Source organism: Entelurus aequoreus, linkage group LG27, assembly GCF_033978785.1.
Source record: "Entelurus aequoreus isolate RoL-2023_Sb linkage group LG27, RoL_Eaeq_v1.1, whole genome shotgun sequence".
Classification (NCBI taxonomy): domain Eukaryota; kingdom Metazoa; phylum Chordata; class Actinopteri; order Syngnathiformes; family Syngnathidae; genus Entelurus; species Entelurus aequoreus.
In genome coordinates, this window is record NC_084757.1 from 17,951,398 (window position 1) to 17,957,582 (window position 6,185).

The 6,185-nt window shown below is 40.1% G+C and overlaps 1 protein-coding gene across 14 annotated transcripts in view; it reads left to right on the plus strand.

The window, feature by feature from the left end:
- Nucleotides 1-6,185, plus strand: part of ncanb (neurocan b) — a 567,283-nt gene that overhangs the window by 243,152 nt on the left and 317,946 nt on the right. The gene's annotated exons all lie outside the window — the stretch shown is intronic.

A 6,185-nucleotide genomic window follows, 5' to 3' on the forward strand; every position in this document is an offset into this window, starting at 1 on the left:
ATCCGCTCCACTCAGTGCAATTCATTTGGCAGGAGCAATGAACTGTCAGCGCATTTAATTCATTTTACCTCACTGAATACCAGTCATTTTCACGCGCTTTTTTGTCATACGTGTAGCTATGATAACGGACACATGTTTTATTATTCATAGTTTGCTTAACAGTAATATAATATTCTTATATGCTATAAGTGACCAGACGTCCGAGATCAAAACTGGGAATATAATCCCAGAGAAGGGGGAAAAAAACGGTCAACTATTTTTAAGTTGAAGAAACAATATGATTACGTTATATATACATGCGTATATCCTACATAAACAATGTATGAATACATTAGATATCTATAAATCTATAGACTGTATCTCTGTTGCTGCAGCAGCAGAGAGTTTATTCTGTCTTGACACTTTGTATTGATATTTTGTATTACATTCTTCCCTTAAATGATCATGTTTACAGTGTTTGTTTTATATGTATTTTTTATTTATGTCGCTTTGGATAAAAGCGTCTGCCAAATACTTAAACATATATAAACACCTGAAAGTCTTTATATCAGCTAAAACCACCAATCTGTTTCACTGGATTCAGAATAAAATCAAATGCTGTCTTACCCAACAATGTTAGTATTTGAATATTGTTACTTGAAGACTTATTCCTGGTTCCAATTATACTGTTAAGAAAGTATTGTCTTATATTTTGCCTAAAATGAGAATGCATCATAATCAGTGGCGGCTGGTGAATTTTATTTTAGGTGGGGCTGAAAGTTTGTAAACCAAACCCCTGTAGGGGCGTCATCCTCCCCCAGAAGATTTATTTGTGATTTTCACATACAAATATTGAAGATCTTTGCTCCTTCTCAACTCTGTGGTAATGTTATTTTCATAAAATACAACCAATAGTACATTAATGTTAAATCTTACTTGTGAAAAGTAATCCCCCGATTCGTATTTTCAACAGTCCGCTCATTTGAGCAGGAAAACGCTGAACACCAGCCCGGCATCTTTGTTTTCTACCTGTCAACTGTCAGTTTAGGCTGCTCGCCGGCTCCTCATCACCACTTCAAGATGCAAATTGCTCGCGTGACAGCAACCAATACTGCATCTACTTATAAGATGTCTATGGTTATAACGTCATTGCAAACACGGCAATATGTTGCGTCCACTGCAGTTTGCTACCTTATTCATACTTTTTGTCAAGTGATTTTTTTAAGCAGGGTTGCATGAGGTACCTACACTTAACGTTACGTTAATCAATGTATCACACACAGTAACATAACGTTAGACGGCGGTCAGCAGCACCGCATATTTTAGCCACCTACAAAAAGACAAACATAGTCAAATAAAGGTCAGTTAAAATGTATACTATATTAAGAATATGTGTAGATATTGCATAGGGCCCTGACATCTAAAAAGTACAACTCTGTTCATTGTTATGTTCATGTATTTGTTATGTTTTTCATGTGTACGCACACATAAATACACATACAGTATGAGATGAGATCAATGAGATAAGGTAAGAACAGAATAGAAACTGCTGTGGAACTAGTTACAATGCAATATGCCATGGAAATACAATGTTAAAACTTTTGTACAAATAAGTACAGTTGCACTTGTTTTTGCAAATGTGTTTATTCTGTAAAGGAATGAGTTAAATGTTTAAAAAATTTTAAACTATTAAAATGACTGGTTAATAGTGCTATTATGAATTGCTATGTCAGTACTTTTTTTCCCCTGCTATTTCAAATGCACTTGTTTTAATAAATAAATACAGCGGTTTAAAAGCATACACAATCTGTGTAAAAATATTAGTCTGTGGTTAAAAGGACTTGAAAGGACTCGAAACTCAAAATGCAGGACTTGTGACTTGACTTGAGACTTTCCAGTCTTGACTTTGGACTTGACTCGGGACTTGCCTGTCTTGACTCGGGACTTGACTCGAGACTTGAGGGCAAAGACTTGAGACTTACTTGTGACTTGCAAAGCAATGACTTGGTCCCACCTCTGCTATTCATACAACAAGGCCAAAAATCTTACATCCTAAAATATCATATGTTGGTAACAGACTCAGACACTCTTCTAGACAACAGACTAATGGATACGTAGTAGTACCGAGAGCAAGAACATGTGCTATACTAAACTGTGTTGTGCAGAGCTGCTTCCCAGCGGAATAGGCTTCCCCTCCCTCTATTAAAGGAGTCAAATAATGTAAGGGGTTTTAAAAACAAGCTTGAAGAGATACTGCAATTAAGACCTGTTTCTAATTAGTGTGTTGTAGTCAGTGGCGGGCTGTGCGTTTCCCACCTCGGCCTTCAGTGATGTCCGACTTCAATGATTACCTCTCAAAATACCATCATTTATGTCACCACATGATCATTGCTGGAAAATACTATACAGAAACACATTTACACACTACTGGGCATTGTACAAAACAGGTTATTTTGTGGCGCATTTAAAAATCAATAAACCCGCATCAGCAATTAAAACATATCTTATGTGGTACTGTCAAAATTAAAATTGCAAAAAACAAACGTGAACAAATTAAGAAATAAAATATATGAACTCACATTTCATCGCCGGGACAGCTGAGCGAGCTTCTGGGGTTGGCCGACATGGTCTCACAACACATAGTTTCTCTTTAAATATCCTTCTTGAAAATGGCTTTGCAAATATGTGTTGTCTTGTCTAATCATAAAAGATGCAGACGAGGCGTGTTGGCTGAGTTCTTAAAGTTTACTCCACAACGTGCTCATCAAAAACATCCTGCTGCATGTCTACATTCAACAACCGAAACAGGGCTACTGCGCAGCTCTTCACTACTGTGGCATACTGGGTGATGAAGTTCTTTTGTTACCTAGCTCATAACATCCCTATATATATCTGCCTTAGGCCAGCTAGAAGGCCTTACTGACAACAACTCGTGATCTGATTGGCTATCGTAACTGTCTGTCATATGTTTATGTCCGACGCCCGCATTGTTGATTCTGAAGGCCCCGGGCAGATTTCGTACAGCATGGCAACATAAGCAAATTCTGAATTCTGATTGGATACTAACTAAAAACAACCGCACTGGAACAAGCATAATATGACATGAAGAGAAAATGAATAATTTTTGATATTTAGGGAAAGTAATATTAATAATTACTTTTATCTTTATTTACTATCATGATTTCTGGTTGTTAGGCCAGCACAGAAGGCCTTGCTGGCCCTGACGGCACACCACTGGTTGTAGTACTGTCTGTGTATAGTAGGGGTGTGCAAAGCAGCCGGTATCTGTATCTGCATTTGAATTTGTTGAGAGGGGCGGGGAGTATTTTTATTTTTATCTGTATTCGAGTAAAACATTTTTTTTTAACTTTTTTACACTTCTAATTTATGTTGTAGTGCAAGTATTCTTTAATTATCCATTGTAGTTACGGACATGCAAAATTGGTTTTGTTTCAACCACATTGAGAAACTTGCACAAATCTTTATTCTACTGTTCTATTCAGTAGGACATCAGGTCATTGCAAATAATTTCTATGATATGTTTTCTTGTTCCTGAATATAAATATTTTTAAAGTATTTGTTTGAAATAAGTATTCGTAAAAAAACACGTTATTTGTGCCTTTCCGAATACCCTATTCGTATTCGGGTTCGGCACTTTATATAGATATATTTTTGTTGTTGAATGTATTTTCTATGTATTGTTGAGTGTTTATTTAGAGGTTGTTATTGTCTTATGTGATGGACCCCAGGACTAATAGAGGTTACTGTGTAACTCAATTCAATATCCTTTATTTAACCAGGTAAAGACTCATTGAGATTAAAATCTCTTTTTCAAGAGCGACCTGACAAAGAAGGCGGAACAAACAAAGTTACAATAATACTTACAACAAGACAATACAACAGAACAGCAGCAGCTGTTGTCAGGTCAAAAATAATTTAAAAACGATTAAGTAATAATTTAAAAGAGAACTGGTTTCTCGATCTTTAAAAATGGACTTAAACTCCCCCAAAGTGAATGGTAAATGGGTTATACTTGTACCTTCAAGGTACTCAAAGCGCTTTGACACTATTTCCACATTCACCCATTTACACACACATTCCCACACTGATGGTGGGAGATGACCCATCACGACCCATCAGGAGCAAGGGTGAAGTGTCTTGCTCAAGGATACAACGGACGTGACTAGGTTGGTAGAAGCTAGGGATCGAACCAGGAACCCTCAAGTTGCTCACGCGACCACTCTACCAACTGCACCACGCCGTCCCAGTGATCAATTCTGGTAGCCTCAGATCTTTCTGGATGTCATAACTGAAGGCTTTTTTTCCACAAGTTCTGTGTTGGTATCAATCAATCAATCAATGTTTATTTATATAGCCCTAAATCACAAGTGTCTCAAAGGGCTGTACAAGCCACAACGACATCCTCGGTACAGAGCCCACATACGGGCAAGGAAAACTCACCCCAGTGGGACGTCAATGTGAATGACTATGAGAAACCTTGGAGAGGACCGCATATGTGGGTAACCCCCTCCCTCTAGGCGAGACCGAAAGCAATGGATGTCGAGTGGGTCTGACATATAATTGTGAAAGTCCAGTCCACAGTGGATCCAACACATCAGCGAAAGTCCAGTCCATAGTGGGGCCAGCAGGAACCATCCCGAGCGGAGACGGGTCAGCAGCGTAGAGATGTCCCCAACCGATGCACAGGCTAGCGGTCCATCCCGGGTCCCGACTCTGGACAACCAGCACTTCATCCGTGGCCACCGGACCTGTGCAACTCCCCCTCCATAAGGGAGAAGGGAGCAGAGGAGAAAAGAAAAGAAAAGAAACGGCAGATCAACTGGTCTAAAAAGGGAGTCTATTTAAAGGCTAGAGTATACAAATGAGTTTTAAGATGGGACTTAAATGCTTCTACTGAGGTAGCATCTCTAACTTTTACCGGGAGGGCATTCCATAGTATTGGAGCCCGAATAGAAAACGCTCTATAGCCCGCAGACTTTTTTTGTGCTCTGGGAATCACTAATAAGCCGGAGTTCTTTGAACGCAGATTTCTTGTCGGGACATATGGTACAATACAATCGGCAAGATAGGCAGGAGCTTGACCATGTAGTATTTTTTACGTAAGTAGTAAAACCTTGAAGTCGCATCTTAAGTGCACATGAAAAGGGGTAGGATTATATAAGCTCAGTTTCTTCCTACTCCTTTTCGGACGTGCTGTAATGAAACAACAGGAAATGTGTGATGCATTACATTGTATCGTATGCATGTTCCAAATAAACTGAAACTGAACTGAACATGTAGCCTGTGACTGCCCATCACTGGTGCTCGTGCCTCAGAGCGAGAAGCTCCTGGGTTTGGTTCCCGGGCTCAGGGTCTCTCTGTGTGGCGTTTGCATGTTCTCCCCGTGACTGTGTAGGGTCCTTGCGGGTCCTCCAGCTTCCTCCCACCTCTAGAGACATGCACCTGGGGATAGGCTGATTGGCAACACTAAATTGGCCCGATATGAATGGTTGTCTGTCTATCTGTGTTGGCCATGCAATGATATTGCAAGGTTGACAAGCAATAAAAAATGGATGGATATTCCATGCTACGCAATCTTTATATTATAAATAAATAAATGATAAATGGGTTATACTTGTATAGCGCTTTTCTACCTTCAAGGTACTCAAAGCGCTTTGACAGTATTTCCACATTTACCCATTCACACACACATTCACACACTGATGGCGGGAGCTGCCATGCAAGGCGCTAACCAGCAGCCATCAGAGGCAAAGGGTGAAGTGTCTTGCCCAAGGACACAACGGACGTGACTAGGAAGGTAGAAGGTGGGAATTGAACCCCAGTAACCAGCAACACTCCGATTGCTGGCACAGCCACTCTACCAACTTCGCCACGTTCTTACCTCAGATGGTGCAAAATGAGGCACAGTCGCCACCTTTGAGTTCTTGTGATGTTCTGTGGTATCTAAAGCCAGCTATGTGACTGGCAGCTCACTAACTCAGGGAGGGAGCTGCAGTGAAGCTGTTTAATGAAGAGAGGCGAGGCTCTGTCTGAGACTTAAAAGGTTTAAAAGCTAGGTTGGAAGCACTGAACTGAAAGATGGAGGGAGTATCTGAGTTATGTTTTTGGTTTCTTTTTTTGATAAGACAATGTTAGCGTGGCCCTATCCTCTCTGAACTCTCCATGATGTCCACCCAGCAGAGCAG